This window comes from Ranitomeya variabilis, chromosome 4 (genome assembly GCF_051348905.1).
Source record: "Ranitomeya variabilis isolate aRanVar5 chromosome 4, aRanVar5.hap1, whole genome shotgun sequence".
Classification (NCBI taxonomy): Eukaryota; Metazoa; Chordata; class Amphibia; order Anura; family Dendrobatidae; genus Ranitomeya; species Ranitomeya variabilis.
Genome location: NC_135235.1, coordinates 732,123,656 through 732,140,207, shown reverse-complemented (window position 1 = coordinate 732,140,207; position 16,552 = coordinate 732,123,656). Strand labels below are relative to the sequence as shown.

The following is a 16,552-nucleotide window of genomic DNA, read 5'->3' as shown; positions in this document are numbered from 1 at the left end:
GATGGATGCGACGTGTGACAATCCGTCCCAATGTGTTGCTAATGAAAGTCTATGGAGAAAAAACGCATCATGCAGGCAACTTTGCAGGATGCGTTTTTCCTCCAAAATGACGCATTGAGACGTACAGCAAGCGACGTTAGTGTGAAAGTAGCCTTAACGGAGGAAGAAGGCTGCCATCCGCAGCCCTGCCGAACGCTGGTGTGAAACCAGCCTACGGCTGTTATTATAGCACCTTCCATGTGTTACACAGATACATCATGGGCTTGTCCTGCCCTGCGCATGAAATGAAAGGCGAAAATACAATGTGGAGACTTCATCAGAGTAATGTTTTATTTACATTCAGAACTGGTTTAAGAGGAACAAATTACCATTTCCCACAGAAATCTCAGACTTTTACTTATAGAAATACTGGATAAATATCATTTTACCATTAGATATAGAAACATTTCCAATTTTATAAAACTGCATTTTTTTGCATTGAATAACTTTATGCCTTTGCTTGTTTCATTTTATGCATTTCTAAAGTATTGTAAAACTGTAGTATGCTGTTGGTGCATGTGGGTTGGACTGTCGGTTTGGTATGTGGCTCTGTTCCCCCCAGGCCTGCCTCCGATGTCTGAGGTTTCGGTGTCCCAGACCAGAGATCGTAATACCGGCCTTGAATTGTGAAGGACACGGCAGCCGACCCTGAGAAACATCCAAGGTGGGAACGCCCCATCATGTCGAAGAGAGTCTGCTAGATCCAGGCCTAGCAGACCAGTGCTGGTGGGTTCATGGATGCCAGGAGGGGGTTGGCCTAAAGGAAGGTCTCATCTTTTCCTGGCGGGTCGGAGAGTTGTCCCGTCGTTTTTTTGGACAGAACATTTCCAAAACAACCAAAATTGAACAGCAGATCTCTTGGGAGGCAGACTTTAGTCCTCTGTTGCAGAAGCGAAGTACTCTTAAACTGATAGGTGCAGAGTAGGACACACTAGAAAGTTGGCGTGCATGATTGTTCAGGGCACTGGCGGTGTGGACCGGCCACCAGAGAAGGCCTAGACCGAAGCCTGGATATTTTAAGAGCAGGGTCACAGGAGCCTCTGGAAAACATGGAGGCTGCATGAATAGGAAGGTTTCCCCAGAAGATGTCCATATTGCTCAGGGGCAAACTAGGACATACTTGTCCTGTCCTTTCCATTTTTTTTTTTTTTTTTTTTTTTTAAAGTAGCCCCCTCACTGCCTGGTAGGATATACCTGTCCTGAAGGTCACACATCATTCTTCACAGACCGATGATGAAGATGGGCATGGAATAACCTGGACGCAGACCTTTCGGCGGCTGGCACATAACGGATTGGTCTTCCCTCCCTACTCTATCTGGCTCTGGGGGGGGCCCAGAGGGTAGGGGGATTCGTGGCATGGACCGTCCTCTGGGGAACCACAAACACTTTTGATGTGTTAGGGCCTTGCCTCGTAGACCACAGATGATATGGTAGTGACAATTCTAGGTGGGAGATTAGAGTGACAATTCCACTGTCGCCCTCAAAAGCCGTATCTGAAAAAAAAAAAAAAAAAGAAAAAAAAAAGAAAAAGGAAAATCGTTAATAAAAAAAACCCCCCAAAACCTAAGTCAGAACTGAGCTGGGTGGTCCAGACCCATGTCTGCCTCCTACTGACATTAAGCTAAAAAGGATTAGCTTCGTGCCAGTTGGTGGTGTGGCCTACTCTACAGGGAAATACCTTTTTTTTTTGCATAGCATAAGCAGCATACACTCATATTTTTTTTGTGTACCCCAATGAAGCATTAGCCCCCCCCCCCCCCCCCCATCAACCAGATGGCCACACAGCATAACCTCGCTCCCCCAGTCAGGAACATCCACCTCACATTAACCAGCGGACCCCACAGGATAAATCCAAAGCCCACCAGACATTCCCTCCCCTCAAGCGTAAATCCAAATATGGCGCCCCCTGCCCCAACCATAAATCCCATCAGACACCCCTCCAATCGAACGCCACCCCAGCTTAAACTCTCATCGGACGTCCAACCCCCACAAACCCCCATCGGACGTCCAACCCCCATCGGACGTCCAACCCCCACAAACCACCATCGGACGTCCAACCCCCACCGGACGCGGAACCCCCCACCCAGCAAACCCCCAGATGCAGACCCCCCACCCCGCACAAACCCCCATCACACGTGGACCCCCCCTCCCGAGCACAAACCCCCATCGGACGTGGACCCCCCCACCCAGCACACACCCCCTTCGGATGTCCAACCCCCACAAACCCCCATCGGACATCCAACACCCATCGGACGTGGACCCCCCCACCCAGCACACACCCCCTTCGATGTCCACCCCCCACCCAGCTTAAACCCTCTTCAGCCCCCCCCCCAAACCCAACCCATAAGCAGGTCGCCCCCAATAAAAGGGATCCCCCAGTAAGCAGCAGGTCACCCCCCAATAAAAGGGTTCCATCTATAAGCAGCAGGTCATCCCCAAATCCCACCAAGGGATCCCCCCAATAGCCAGCAGCAGGTCGCCTCCCCACATTCCACGACAAGCAGGTCGCCTCCCCACATTCAACGACAAGCAGGTCGCCTCCCCACATTCAACGACAAGCAGGTCGCCTCCCCACATTCAACGACAAGCAGGTCGCCTCCCCACATTCAACGACAAGCAGGTCGCCTCCCCACATTCAACGACAAGCAGGTCGCCTCCCCACATTCAACGACAAGCAGGTCGCCTCCCCACATTCAACGACAAGCAGGTCGCCTCCCCACATTCAACGACAAGCAGGTCGCCTCCCCACATTCAACGACAAGCAGGTCGCCTCCCCACATTCAACGACAAGCAGGTCACCTCCCCACATTCAACGACAAGCAGGTCGCCTCCCCACATTCAACGACAAGCAGGTCGCCTCCCCACATTCAACGACAAGCAGGTCGCCTCCCCACATTCAACAACAAGCAGGTCGCCCTCAAATCTCACCACAGGGGTCCCCCAAATAGCCTGCAGCAGGTCACCCCTCACATGCAGGTCGCCTCCCCACATCCCACCACAAGCAGGTCACCCCCGCATCCTACCACAGGGGTCCCCCAATAGCTTGCAGCAGGTCTCCCCCCACATCCACCACAAGGGTCCCCCCCAATAGACAGCAGGTCACGCCCTCCCAAAACCCGACCACAAGCATGTCGCCCTCATACCCCATCACCAGGGTCTCCCCAATAGCCAGCAGCAGGTCGCCCCCACTAAAAGGGGTCCACCCCGTAAGCAGCACGTCACCTCCAAACCCCACCACAGGGGTCCCCAACAATAGCCAGCAGGTCACCCCCAAACCCCACCACAGGGGCCCATCAATAGCCACCAGCAGGTCACCCCTCCACAAGCAGGTCGCCCCCACTAAAAGGGGTCCCGCAACAAGCAGGTCGCCTCCCCAAACCCAACCATAAGCAGGTCACCCTCACTAAAAGGGGTCCCCCGCATGCAGGTCGCCCCCAAATCACACCACAGGGGTCACCCCAATAGCCAGCAGCAGGTCTCCCACCCCAAACAAGTCTCCCCATAAGCAGGTCACCCCTAAATCCCACCACAGGGGTCCCCCCAATTGCCAGCAGCAGGTCCCCCCCCACAAGCAGGTCACCCCCCCACTAAAATGGGTCACCCCCAATTGCATGCAGCAGGTCGCCCCCCCCCCACAAGCAGGTCAGGGGTCCCCCAATAGCCTGCAGCCCCCCTCACAAAAGCAGGTTGCCTACCACAGAAGTCCACCACAACAGCCAGCAGCAGTCCCCCCCCACAAAATCCCACAATAGCAAGCAGCAGCAGGTCCCCCCAAAAGCCCACCACAGGGGTCCCCCACAATAGCCAGCAGCAGCGGAGCCCCCCAAAATCCCACCGCAGGAGTCCCCCACAATAGCCAGCAGCAGCAGAGCCCCCCAAAATCCCACCACAGGGGTCCCCCCACAATAGCCAGCATCAGTGGAGCCCACCAAAACTGCAGCGGTCCCCCACAATAGCCAGCAGCAGCGGAGCCCCCCAAAACCACACAGCAGCGGTCCCCCACAATAGCCAGCAGCAGCGGAGCCCCCCAAAATCCCACCGCAGGGGTCCCCCACAATAGCCAGCAGCAGCGGAGCCCACCAAAATCCCACCACAGGGGTCCCCCACAATAGCCAGCAGCAGCGGAGCCCACCAAAACCCCACCACAGGGGTCCCCCACAATAGCCAGCAGCGGAACCCCCCCAAAACCACACCGCAGGGGTCCCCCACAATAGCCAGCAGCAGCGGAGCCCCCCAAAATCCCACAGCAGGGATCCCCCACAATAGCCAGCAGCAGCGGAGCCCACCAAAACCCCACCACAGGGGTCCCCCCACAATAGCCAGCAGCAGCGGAGCCCCCCAAAACCACACCGCAGCAGTCCCCCACAATAGCCAACAGCAGCAGAGCCCACCAAAATCCCACCGCAGGGGTCCCCCACAATAGCCAGCAGCAGCGGAGCCCACCAAAATCCCACCACAGGGGTCCCCCACAATAGCCAGCATCAGCGGAGCCCACCAAAACTGCAGCGGTCCCCCACAATAGCCAGCAGCAGCGGAGCCCCCCAAAACCACACCGCAGCGGTCCCCCACAATAGCCAGCAGCAGCGGAGCCCCCCAAAACCACACCGCAGCGGTCCCCCACAATAGCCAGCAGCAGCGGAGCCCCCAAAATGCCACCGCAGGGGTCCCCCACAATAGCCAGCAGCAGCGGAGCCCCCCAAAATCCCACAGCAGGGATCCCCCACAATAGCCAGTAGCAGCGGAGCCCACCAAAATCCCACCACAGGGGTCCCCCACAATAGCCAGCAGCAGCGGAGCCCACCAAAACCCCACCACAGGGGTCCCCCCACAATAGCCAGCATCAGTGGAGCCCACCAAAACTGCAGCGGTCCCCCACAATAGCCAGCAGCAGCGGAGCCCCCCAAAACCACACAGCAGCGGTCCCCCACAATAGCCAGCAGCAGCGGAGCCCCCCAAAATCCCACCGCAGGGGTCCCCCACAATAGCCAGCAGCGGAGCCCACCAAAACCGCAGCGGTCCCCCACAATAGCCAGCAGCAGCGGAGCCCCCCAAAACCACACCGCAGCGGTCCCCCACAATAGCCAGCAGCAGCGGAGCCCACCAAAACCCCACCACAGGGGTCCCCCACAATAGCCAGCAGCAGCGGAGCCCACCAAAACCCCACCACAGGGGTCCCCCACAATAGCCAGCAGCGGAACCCCCCAAAACCACACCGCAGGGGTCCCCCACAATAGCCAGCAGCAGCGGAGCCCCCCAAAATCCCACAGCAGGGATCCCCCACAATAGCCAGCAGCAGCGGAGCCCACCAAAACCCCACCACAGGGGTCCCCCCACAATAGCCAGCAGCAGCGGAGCCCCCCAAAACCACACCGCAGCAGTCCCCCACAATAGCCAACAGCAGCAGAGCCCACCAAAATCCCACCGCAGGGGTCCCCCACAATAGCCAGCAGCAGCGGAGCCCACCAAAATCCCACCACAGGGGTCCCCCACAATAGCCAGCATCAGCGGAGCCCACCAAAACTGCAGCGGTCCCCCACAATAGCCAGCAGCAGCGGAGCCTCCCAAAACCACACCGCAGCGGTCCCCCACAATAGCCAGCAGCAGCGGAGCCCCCCAAAACCACACCGCAGCGGTCCCCCACAATAGCCAGCAGCAGCGGAGCCCCCAAAATGCCACCGCAGGGGTCCCCCACAATAGCCAGCAGCAGCGGAGCCCCCCAAAATCCCACAGCAGGGATCCCCCACAATAGCCAGTAGCAGCGGAGCCCACCAAAATCCCACCACAGGGGTCCCCCACAATAGCCAGCAGCAGCGGAGCCCACCAAAACCCCACCACAGGGGTCCCCCCACAATAGCCAGCAGCAGCGGAGCCCCCCAAAACCACACCGCAGCGGTCCCCCACAATAGCCAGCAGCAGCAGAGCCCACCAAAATCCCACCGCAGGGGTCCCCCACAATAGCCAGCAGCAGCGGAGCCCACCAAAATCCCACCACAGGGGTCCCCCACAATAGCCAGCATCAGCGGAGCCCACCAAAACTGCAGCGGTCCCCCACAATAGCCAGCAGGAGCGGAGCCCCCCAAAACCACACCGCAGCGGTCCCCCACAATAGCCAGCAGCAGCGGAGCCCACCAAAATCCCACCACAGGGGTCCCCCACAATAGCCAGCAGCAGCGGAGCCCACCAAAACTGCAGCGGTCCCCCACAATAGCCAGCAGCAGCGGAGCCCCCCAAAACCACACCGCAGCGGTCCCCCACAATAGCCAGCAGCAGCGGAGCCCACCAAAACCCCACCACAGGGGTCCCCCACAATAGCCAGCAGCAGCGGAGCCCACCAAAACCCCACCACAGGGGTCCCCCCACAATAGCCAGCAGCAGCGGAGCCCCCCAAAACCACACCGCAGCAGTCCCCCACAATAGCCAACAGCAGCAGAGACCCCCAAAACCACACCGCAGCGGTCCCCCACAATAGCAGCAGCAGCGGAGCCCCCCAAAATCCCACCGCAGGGATCCCCCACAATAGCCAGCAGCAGAGCCCCCCAAAATCCCACCACAGGGGTCCCCCACAATAGCCAGCAGCAGCAGAGCCCCCCAAAATCCCACCGCAGGGATCCCCCACAATAGCCAGCAGCAGCAGAGCCCCCCAAAATCCTACTGCAGGGATCCCCCACAATAGGTAGCAGCAGCGGAGGCCCCCCACAATAGCCAGCAGCAGCGGAGCCCCCAAAATCCCACCGCAGGGAACCCCCACAATAGCCAGCAGCGGAGCCCCCAAAATCCCACCGCAGGGAACCCCCACAATAGCCAGCAGCGGAGCCCCCCAAAATCCTACCACAGCGGTCCCCCACAATAGCCAGCAACACCCCCCAAAATCCCACCACGGGTCACTCCCCACACAGACAAGTAGGTCGACCACCACAGGGCCTCCCCCCAATAGCGAATAGCGATCGGCAAGTAGCATTTTTCACCCTGAAACCACTGACCTCCATGGCGTCCACAAGCTGTCATGCTGCTTTCCTTTGCCGCCTTGGAGAACACGCCCCCTCCCGATAGTACACGCCCCCGGAAATGACGTCACACCTGGAAGGAGCCCATACACTCTAGCATCTACCTATATGTGGAGTGCGGCTCTGCAGGTGGAGGTAGGTGCTGGAGATTCCCCATTACTGAGGGGGGACATTAACCCCTTCAGCACTGAGGAGACTCTTTTGGGGTCTCTGTGTGGTGTGAACAGTGATGTAGAGTTTACTCTTTGGCACATGGTTTTTTTTGCCTTCCTCTGGATCAGCATGTTAGGGCATGTTAGGTTAGACTATGGGTTGAACTAGATGGACTTAAAGTCTTCCTTCAACCTTAAAGGGACACTGTCACCCCCTCCAGCCGTTATAAACTAAAAGAGCCACCTTGTGCAGCAGTAATGCTGCATTATAACAAGGTGGCTCTTTTAGTTTTTGGTGCATGTATTCCCAAAATAAAGCGTTTTATAACTTCTCCAAAATACCTGTCTTTCGCCATGGAGGCAGGTCTGAACCCCCCTCTTTGAAGCGCCCAACTGCCATCAGTCATCTCTTCTGAGGCGCTGGTCGCCGCCCCCTCAGCGCTGTTTTCCTCTGAAATCCGGCACCTGCGCTGTGCTCTTCTGCCTGGGGCAGGCGCATTGAGCATTGGCCGTCATACCTCACCTGCTGGGTTCCAGACTGCGCCTGTGCGGACAGTGTGGCCACCCAGTTACTGAATCCCCATCCTACAGTGTGCCAAATGCATAACACACTGCGGGGCGGGGATTCAGTAACTGGGTGGCCACACTGCCCGCACAGGCGCAGTCCGGAACCCAGCAGGTGAGGTATGACGGCCAATGCTCAATGCGCCTGCCCCAGGCAGAAGAGCACAGCGCAGGTGCCGGATTTTAGAGGAAAACAGCGCTGAGGGGGCGGCGACCAGCGCCTCAGAAGAGATGACTGATGGCAGTTGGGCGCTTCAAAGAGGGGGGTTCAGACCTGCCTCCATGGCGAAAGACAGGTATTTTGGAGAAGTTATAAAACGCTTTATTTTGGGAATACATGCACCAAAAACTAAAAGAGCCACCTTGTTATAATGCAGCATTACTGCTGCACAAGATGGCTCTTTTAGTTTATAACGGCTGGAGGGGGTGACAGTGTCCCTTTAATAACTATGTTACATAGGCGTAGCTTGGGTTTTGGTTCAGGAAGGGCGAAGCTTCTGAGTGGGTCCTTAACCAGGTAACCTTGATTACAACTAGGTGACGCACCCGAAGGCCGGGTTCACACACACGTGAGATTCGGCCAAGTCTCGCACAGTAATCCCCGGCCCTGCCTCCTGCACTCTGGAGCGGCTCCTGTTGTGAAATTGGATTCTGGGCTCCCCCGGTGGCCACTTGTGGAATTGAACTTGTGTGCATCATCCCCTCTGTTCACCTGCTCCTATCAGGATGTGGGAGTCGCTATATAACCTTGCTCCTCTGTCAGTTTCTTGCCGGTCAACAATGTAATCAGAAGCCTTCTGTGCTTGTTCCTGCTACTAGACTACTCCCAGCTAAGTTGGACTTTTGTCCTTGTGTGTTTTTGCATTTTGTTCCTGTTCACAGCTGCTGTTTCGTTACTGTGTCTGGAAAGCTCTTGTGATCGGAAATTGCCACTCTGGTGTTATGAGTTAATGCTAGAGTCTTAAAGGAATTTCTGGATGGTGTTTTGATAGGGTTTTCTGCTGACCATGAAAGTGTCCTTTCTGTCTTCCTGCTATCTAGAAAGCGGACCTCGATTTTGCTAAACCTATTTTCATACTACGTTTGTCATTTCATCTGAAATCACCGCCAATATATGTGGGGGCCTCTGTCTGCCTTTTGGGAAAATTTCTCTAGAGGTGAGCCAGGACTGTCTTTTCCTCTGCTAGGATTAGGTAGTTCTCCGGCTGGCGCTGGGCATCTAGGGTTAAAAAAACGTAGGCATGCTACCCGGCCACTTCTAGTTGTGCGGCAGGTTTAGTTCATGGTCAGTATAGTTTCCATCTTCCAAGAGCTAGTTCTCATATATGCTGGGCTATGTTCTCTCGCCATTGAGAATCATGACAGTTTGACCGGCCCAAAAAAGGGTTAAATTACTGGCTGAGAAAGGAGAGAAAAAAGAAGTCTGCTACAATTTTTTTTTTTTTTCCTCTAGTTCTGAGTGTGCTCTTAATTGAATCACTTGCTAGTCTGCCTATACTGCAGCCTTCCTCTCTTTCTCTCCTTCTAATCCTTGAATGGCTCTGTGTTCACCTGTTTCAAATGGATCTTCAGAGTGTAGCTACAGGTTTGAATAATCTCGCCACTAAGGTACAAAATTTGCAAGATTTTGTTGTTCATGCACCTATGTCTGAGCCTAGAATTCCTTTGCCTGAATTCTTCTCGGGGAATAGATCTCACTTTCAAAATTTTAAAAATAATTGCAAATTGTTTTTGTCCCTGAAGTCTCGCTCTGCCGGAGACCCTGCACAGCAGGTCAGGATTGTAATTTCCTTGCTCCGGGGCGACCCTCAAGACTGGGCTTTTGCATTGGCACCAGGGGATCCTGCGTTGCTCAATGTGGATGCGTTTTTTCTGGCCTTGGGGTTGCTTTATGAGGAACCTCATTTAGAGCTTCAGGCGGAAAAGGCCTTGATGTCCTTGTCTCAGGGGCAAGATGAAGCTGAAATATACTGCCAATATTTCCGCAAATGGTCTGTGCTTACTCAGTGGAATGAGTGCGCCCTGGCGGCGATTTTCAGAGAAGGTCTCTCTGATGCCATTAAGGATGTTATGGTGGGGTTCCCTGTGCCTGCGAGTCTGAATGAGTCCATGACGATGGCTATTCAGATCGATAGGCGTCTGCGGGAGCGCAAACCTGTGCACCATTTGGCGGTGTCTACTGAGAAAACGCCAGAAAATATGCAATGTGATAGAATTCTGTCCAGAAGCGAGCGGCAGAATTTTAGACGAAAAAATGGGTTGTGCTTCTATTGTGGTGATTCAACTCATGTTATATCAGCATGCTTTAAGCGTACTAAGAAGCCTGACAAGTCTGTTTCAATTAGCACTTTACAGTCTAAGTTTATTCTATCTGTGACCCTGATTTGTTCTTTGTCATCTATTACCGCGGACGCCTATGTCGACTCTGGCGCTGCTTTGAGTCTTATGGATTGGTCCTTTGCCAAACGCTGTGGGTATGATTTGGAGCCACTGGAGGCTCCGATACCTCTGAAAGGGATTGACTCCACCCCATTGGCTAGTAATAAGCCACAATACTGGACACAAGTGACTATGCGTGTTAGTCCGGATCACCAGGAGGTTATTCGCTTTCTGGTGCTGTATAATCTACATGATGTTTTGGTGCTGGGATTGCCATGGCTGCAATCTCATAACCCAGTCCTCGACTGGAGAGCTATGTCTGTGTTAAGCTGGGGATGTAAAGGAACTCATGGGGACGTACCTTTGGTTTCCATTTCATCATCTATTCCCTCTGAGATTCCTGAATTTTTGTCTGACTTTCGTGACGTTTTTGAAGAACCCAAGGTTGGTTCACTACCTCCGCACCGGGAGTGCGATTGTGCCATAGACTTGATTCCGGGTAGTAAATACCCTAAGGGTCGTTTATTTAATCTGTCTGTGCCTGAACACGCTGCTATGCGAGAATATATAAAGGAGTCCTTGGAAAAGGGACATATTCGTCCTTCGTCATCTCCCTTAGGAGCCGGTTTTTTCTTTGTGTCTAAGAAAGACGGCTCTTTGAGGCCGTGTATTGATTATCGACTTTAGAATAAAATCACGGTTAAATATCAATATCCGTTACCACTGCTTACTGATTTGTTTGCTCGTATAAAGGGGGCCAAGTGGTTCTCTAAGATTGATCTCCGTGGGGCGTATAATTTGGTGCGAATCAAGCAGGGGGATGAGTGGAAAACCGCATTTAATACGCCCGAGGGCCATTTTGAGTATTTGGTGATGCCTTTTGGTCTTTCAAATGCCCCTTCAGTCTTCCAGTCCTTTATGCATGACATTTTCCGCGATTATTTGGATAAATTTATGATTGTGTATCTGGATGATATTCTGATTTTTTCGGATGACTGGGACTCTCATGTCCAGCAGGTCAGGAGGGTTTTTCAGGTTTTGCGGTCTAATTCCTTGTGTGTGAAGGGTTCTAAGTGTGTTTTTGGGGTTCAAAAGATTTCTTTCTTGGGATACATTTTTTCCCCCTCTTCCATCGAGATGGATCCTGTCAAGGTTCAGGCTATTGGTGATTGGACGCAACCCTCTTCTCTTAAGAGTCTTCAGAAATTTTTGGGCTTTGCTAACTTTTATCGTCGATTTATTGCTGGTTTTTCTGATGTTGTAAAACCATTGACTGATTTGACTAAGAAGGGTGCTGATGTTGCTGATTGGTCCCCTGATGCTGTGGAGGCCTTTCGGGAGCTCAAGCGCCGCTTTTCTTCCGCCCCAGTGTTGCGTCAGCCTGATGTTGCTCTTCCTTTTCAGGTTGAGGTCGACGCTTCTGAAATCGGAGCTGGGGCGGTGTTGTCGCAGAGAAGTTCCGACTGCTCCGTGATGAGACCTTGTGCTTTTTTTTCCCGTAAATTTTCGCCCGCCGAGCGGAATTATGATATTGGGAATCGGGAGCTTTTGGCCATGAAGTGGGCTTTTGAGGAGTGGCGTCACTGGCTTGAGGGGGCCAGACATCAGGTGGTGGTATTGACTGACCACAAAAATTTAATTTACCTTGAGTCTGCCAGGCGCCTGAATCCTAGACAGGCGCGCTGGTCGTTGTTTTTCTCTCGGTTTAATTTTGTGGTGTCGTACCTACCGGGTTCTAAGAATGTTAAGGCGGATGCCCTTTCTAGGAGTTTTGAGCCTGACTCCCCTGGTAATTCTGAGCCCACAGGTATCCTTAAAGATGGAGTGATATTGTCTGCCGTTTCTCCAGACCTGCGGCGGGCCTTGCAGGAGTTTCAGGCGGATAGACCTGATCGTTGCCCACCTGGTAGACTGTTTGTTCCTGATGATTGGACCAGTAGAGTAATCTCTGAGGTTCATTCTTCTGCGTTGGCAGGTCATCCTGGAATCTTTGGTACCAGGGATTTGGTGGCAAGGTCCTTCTGGTGGCCTTCCCTGTCACGAGATGTGCGAGGCTTTGTGCAGTCTTGTGACGTTTGTGCTCGGGCCAAGCCTTGTTGTTCTCGGGCTAGTGGATTGTTGTTGCCCTTGCCTATCCCGAAGAGGCCTTGGACGCACATCTCGATGGATTTTATTTCGGATCTGCCTGTTTCTCAGAAGATGTCTGTCATCTGGGTGGTGTGTGACCGTTTCTCTAAGATGGTCCATCTGGTTCCCTTGCCTAAGTTGCCTTCTTCTTCCGAGTTGGTTCCTCTGTTTTTTCAAAATGTTGTTCGTTTGCATGGTATTCCTGAGAATATCGTTTCTGACAGAGGGACACAATTCGTGTCTAGATTTTGGCGGGCATTCTGTGCTAGGATGGGCATAGATTTGTCTTTTTCGTCTGCTTTCCATCCTCAGACTAATGGCCAGACCGAGCGGACTAATCAGACCTTGGAGACATATTTGAGGTGTTTTGTGTCTGCGGATCAGGATGATTGGGTTGCTTTTTTGCCTTTGGCGGAGTTCGCCCTCAATAATCGGGCCAGCTCTGCCACCTTGGTGTCCCCGTTTTTCTGTAATTTGGGGTTTCATCCTCGATTTTCCTCCGGTCAAGTGGAATCTTCGGATTGTCCTGGAGTGGATGCTGTGGTGGAGAGGTTGCATCAGATTTGGGGGCAGGTGGTGGACAATTTGAAGTTGTCCCAGGAGAAGACTCAGCTTTTTGCCAACCGCCGTCGTCGTGTTGGTCCTCGGCTTTGTGTTGGGGACTTGGTGTGGTTGTCTTCTCGTTTTGTCCCTATGAGGGTTTCTTCTCCTAAGTTTAAGCCTCGGTTCATCGGCCCGTACAAGATATTGGAGATTCTTAACCATGTGTCCTTCCGTTTGGACCTCCCTGCATCCTTTTCGATTCATAATGTTTTTCATCGGTCATTGTTGCGCAGGTATGAGGTACCGGTTGTGCCTTCCGTTGAGCCTCCTGCTCCGGTGTTGGTTGAGGGTGAGTTGGAGTACGTTGTGGAAAAGATCTTAGACTCTCGTGTTTCCAGACGGAGACTCCAGTATCTGGTCAAATGGAAGGGATACGGTCAGGAGGATAATTCTTGGGTCACTGCCTCTGATGTTCATGCCTCCGATCTTGTCCGTGCCTTTCATAGGGCTCATCCTGATCGCCCTGGTGGTTCTGGTGAGGGTTCGGTGCCCCCTCCTTGAGGGGGGGGTACTGTTGTGAAATTGGATTCTGGGCTCCCCCGGTGGCCACTTGTGGAATTGAACTTGTGTGCATCATCCCCTCTGTTCACCTGCTCCTATCAGGATGTGGGAGTCGCTATATAACCTTGCTCCTCTGTCAGTTTCTTGCCGGTCAACAATGTAATCAGAAGCCTTCTGTGCTTGTTCCTGCTACTAGACTACTCCCAGCTAAGTTGGACTTTTGTCCTTGTGTGTTTTTGCATTTTGTTCCTGTTCACAGCTGCTGTTTCGTTACTGTGTCTGGAAAGCTCTTGTGATCGGAAATTGCCACTCTGGTGTTATGAGTTAATGCTAGAGTCTTAAAGGAATTTCTGGATGGTGTTTTGATAGGGTTTTCTGCTGACCATGAAAGTGTCCTTTCTGTCTTCCTGCTATCTAGAAAGCGGACCTCGATTTTGCTAAACCTATTTTCATACTACGTTTGTTATTTCATCTAAAATCACCGCCAATATATGTGGGGGCCTCTGTCTGCCTTTTGGGAAAATTTCTCTAGAGGTGAGCCAGGACTGTCTTTTCCTCTGCTAGGATTAGGTAGTTCTCCGGCTGGCGCTGGGCATCTAGGGTTAAAAAACGTAGGCATGCTACCCGGCCACTTCTAGTTGTGCGGCAGGTTTAGTTCATGGTCAGTATAGTTTCCATCTTCCAAGAGCTAGTTCTCATATATGCTGGGCTATGTTCTCTCGCCATTGAGAATCATGACAGGCTCCATGTATTGCTATGTGGCCGCACGCTCCGCTCCGGAGTGCTGGCGGCAGGGCCGGGGATTACTATACGAGACTCGGCCGAATCTTGCGTGTGTGTGATCCCGGCCTAATACTGGAGGAGAACCTCAGCAGATGACCGCGCTGTTACTGAAAATAATCTCTATATAAAGACCAACATGGATATTCCCGCCATATGGTCAGTGTTAGATATCAGCCCTACAGAACATATAAGAGATCACAGCACAGTTACAGATAATGACTTACCGCTGACGTTCTTTTTCATGGAATCGTTCACTTTTCCCGTCTTTTTCATCTGGCCCAGACCGACATGACAACTTCTTCCAGCCAGAACTCGCCTGCAGAGAATACAACAAAGACACATTTCACTTCTCATATTCCAGCCCCATCACCATCTATTCCCAACCTGCACAAACTCCTCATCCTGCTGATACCCCAATACTGAGCCGCTGCTGCAGTATGTGTCCCTATTACTGCACCTGATATCCCAATACTGAGCCACTGCTGCCTTATGTGTCCCTATTACTGCACCTGATATCCCAATACTGAGCCGCTGCCGTATGTGTCCCTATTACTGCACCTGATACCCCAATACTGAGCCGCTGCTGCCTTATGTGTCCCTATTACTGCCCCTGATACCCCAATACTGAGCCGCTGCTGCCTTATGTGTCCCTATTACTGCCCCTGATATCCCAATACTGAGCCGCTGCTGCCGTATGTGTCCCTATTACTGCACCTGATACCCCAATACTGAGCCGCTGCTGCCGTATGTGTCCCTATTACTGCACCTGCTGTGTGGTTCTCTGTGCCTTTTAAATTATAAAGCACCCCTCTAGAATATAGTAATGCCAGGTGCAAGTGCCCTAGAAAACAGCACCCACATTTTTCCCCCTAGAAAGTAATAATTCCCCCTGTGTGCCCCGTTGACAGTCACAGTAACCTGAGTTCCCCTATAACAGTAAGTGTCCACTTTACACTTTATAATGTCCTGAGACCCCCCTGTACAGCTCCCCTATGCACAGTATGATGCTCTCTTATACACAGTATAATGCCCCCTCATTGTATATATACTGACCCCTTAGTATCCCCCAAACGGTTTGATAGCTCCAACCGTGTATCTCCACACTGTATGATGGCCCCCTAAATAGCCTCCACATAGTATAATGCACCAGACATTCCTCAATATAGTCCTCAATATAGTGTAATGCACTCCCCATAGGCAGACTCTATATAGTATAATACACTCCCCATAAGCAGACTCTATAGTATAATGCAGTCCTTTAAAGGGAACCTGTCACCAGTTTTGGCCTATATAAGTTACGGCCATCACCTTTCAGGGCTGATATACAGCATTCTATAATGCTGTATATCTGCCCCCAACCCGACCTGTAAGAGAAGAAAAAGATCTTTTATTATAATCACCTGTAGGGTAGCCCAGTCTGAGGGATGTCGCAGGTCATAGAGCCCCGGCATCTCCGCACTGCAGTACTTTGCTCTGCCCTCAACAGGACAGATAAGTACGCCTGCGCAGGAGCACAATATCGGAGAGCCTGTGTGGATGAAGCAGCAATGCATCATCCACATGAAGCAAGCAGGAGGACGGTGATCATAAGAAGATGGGAGGCGCTGGGCCAAGAAGAGCGACACCCATCGGACCAGACTGCCCCATAGGTGAGTATAATAAAAGTTATTTTTCTTCTCTTACAGGTCGGGTTGTGGGCTACACAGCATTATAGAATGCTGTAGGTAATCCCTGAAAGGTGATGGCCGTATCTCTTATCGGCCAAACCTGGTGACAGGTTCCCCATAATATAATGCACCCCCATAGGCCGCCTCTATAATATATTGCAGCCCCAAATATAATGCACCCCCATAGGCAACCTCTATACCATTTTGCAGCCCCTAATATAATTCACCCCCATAGGCAGCCTCTATAGCATAATGCACCCCCATTGGCAGCCTCTATAGCATAATGCAGCCCCTAATGCACTCCCATAGCCAGCCTCTATAGCATAATTCAGCCCCTAATATACAGCACCCCATAGGCAACCTCTATAGCATAATTCATCCCCTAATATAATGCACCCCATAGGCTTCCTCTATAGCATAATGCAGCCTTTAATATAAAGCACCTCCCATAGACAGCCTCTATAGCATAATTCAGCCCCTAATATAATGCACCCCCATAGGTAGACTCTATAGCATAATGCAGCCCTTAATATAATACACCCACATAGGCAGCCTCTATAGTACAAGGCAGCACTTAATATAGTGCACCCCGATAAGCAGCCTCTATAGCATTATACAGCCCCTAATATAATGCACCCCCATAGGCAGCCTTCATCTATATCATAATTCTGCCCCTAATATAATGCAGCCCCATAGGCAGCCTCTATAGCATAATTCAGCCCCTAATATAATG

General features: G+C 52.3%; 1 long non-coding RNA gene across 1 annotated transcript; it reads right to left on the bottom strand.

The window, feature by feature from the left end:
- Window positions 1–307: 307 nt before the first annotated feature.
- Window positions 308–7,097, bottom strand: LOC143766708 (uncharacterized). Its single transcript, XR_013213620.1, has 2 exons — window positions 7,020–7,097; window positions 308–1,532 (listed from the first exon to the last, which is right to left on the bottom strand). It is a non-coding gene; the product is annotated as an uncharacterized LOC143766708 (long non-coding RNA).
- Window positions 7,098–16,552: the final 9,455 nt, after the last annotated feature.